Here is a 2,044-nt window from a genome sequence, read left to right as displayed (position 1 = left end):
TGGCTGCAGGGTATTTCCTTCATCAGTTAAAAATCCAAAGTTTACCAAACTTAAGGCTTGAGTAGGTCACTATTAGTGAAAATTTAATTTTTTTTTTTTTAATCTGAGTTTAGTTACGGTGGTATTTGTTTGAGAGCTTGTTACTGTAAATAAGAGAGATAAAAGGAGCCCTTCACTCGAGCAGCTTCAGAGTTGTGAAATATGTACCTAATTAAAACTATTGGTGTAAGAGGCTAATAAAGTACATGTGCCTACTAGATGTCTTATTCTAATGAATTTCACCTACCTTACTCTGAGCGATGTATTTTGGTGTTGGTAGTAAGAGCTGAATAATTATGGAATTTATCATGAGGTGCTCCTGAAGGACCACGGGGGTCTGGGAGGGTAAGGGGAGGGAAGGGCCCCCAGCCACGGGTGGGTGCAGGAGGAGCGCAGCCCAGGCTTCCCCCAAGCACAGGGACTGGCAGGACCCAGCCTGCGACCCCCAGGGTGGCCATGGAGCCCCGGGCCAGGCCCCGTGGGCTGCAGCTGTGCAGGCTGGGGCAGCCCGGAGGGGCGGCATGAGGCGGTGCGTTCGGGTTGGGTGCGGAGGTGAGAGCGCTCCCACTGCCCCTGGGCGCTCCTCCCCAACCAGGCTCCGCACCCTCTGCTTTCCCCCTTGTTTTCGCCTGGCAAGGGTGAGGAGCGGGCCACAGCATGCGCTCCTCAGGCTCCCAAACCCAGTGCAGATGGGTTGTCTAAAGCATTTCAGATGGAGTTTTTGGTCTTGTGCCAGCAGCTAATCAAAGTCTTAATTCTGGAGAATAAAAAGGCCGGGCTTTCCAAGCTTCCTCCAGCTGGTTACTGCCGGGGATGTGGACGGCCGGCACTGCTGAACACCCTTTTGCTGTGGGTGCTCCCAGCGCCATGGGCGGGGTGGTGGGGTGGGATGCAGGGCTGGCACAGCTCTCACCCTGCGCAGCCAGGCTGGGCTTGGGGTCAGTTACCTGGCTCAGCTGAAAGGGCCAGCTTTGTACAGGCCTGTGGACAGACACCCTCAAATCCATCCCAGTCTGACCTGTAGTGAAGTCAGACACGTAAAAAAGACGAGAACCCCTGCCTGAGACCCGAGCTTTGCCCTTTGGAGCAGTACAGCCTTGTCAGGAGAAAGCATATGTACTGAGAGAAGCTGGATAATAATAAAGGGGCTGGTTAAACAGAGAAAGAGCCCTCAGACTAGCACATATTTTATTGCTTTTTTTGCAACAGAGCAGTGAAAACATCCCAAGGCAAAATGTCTATTGTAGGCTTTCGTGTAGTCCCCAATAACAACTATTTAAATGCTTGCACGTGTACGTGTCCTGTCGGCATCCCCCGTTTAGCAGCACGGCGGGCGGCCGGTGGGGCTGCTGCACTGGGCTCTCCCATCTTAACCTGGGGCCCAGAAAATCTGCGGGGCCCCAACCACGCCGTGCCTCGTCCCACGTGAGGCTGGAGGGCTTTGTGTACTGCCGAGCCATCTGGGCTCTGCTGTCTGTCCCAGAGTCAGATCTGATGAGTTCAAATGACTCTCTGCAAGTGTGTGGTAGCTGCAGCTGTTGAAAGTGCTCCGGCAGTTTCTGATCTGCACATGAATTTGGAGTTTTTTTACAAGTGCTGCATCGGCAGTTTTTCTGCAGAATGAAATTTTCACTATTGCTAGTATCAGCTGGAGAGACGGGTGGAACTTGTTATCTTCCTTGCAAAACCTACCTTTTCACAGGGAAGAGATCGTTTTTCATGGTTGAACAATCTGTTAATGGGGTAGATTGAGAATAAGATCGGGAAGAACTAGTCTGTTTCTGTCTTTGTCCCTGACTTACTGTTTGACCTTTGTAAAGTCTCTTAGTCATTCTGGAAACCTGGTTTCTCTATCTTAAAAAAAAAAAAAAAAAAGCAATAATAGCTATATCAAAAGAGACAGTCATCGATATCTAGAAGTGGTTGTAAAATTTCAGGTGGAAGTGTTATGTATTGTCACAAAAACAGTGCCTGTTGTGCTTTCTCAGCGACCTGTAAAAATCTG

The sequence above is a fragment of the Corvus brachyrhynchos genome, unplaced genomic scaffold (genome assembly GCF_000691975.1).
Source record: "Corvus brachyrhynchos isolate BGI_N302 unplaced genomic scaffold, ASM69197v1 scaffold101, whole genome shotgun sequence".
Classification (NCBI taxonomy): domain Eukaryota; kingdom Metazoa; phylum Chordata; class Aves; order Passeriformes; family Corvidae; genus Corvus; species Corvus brachyrhynchos.
Note: the sequence above shows the minus strand (reverse complement) of the source record.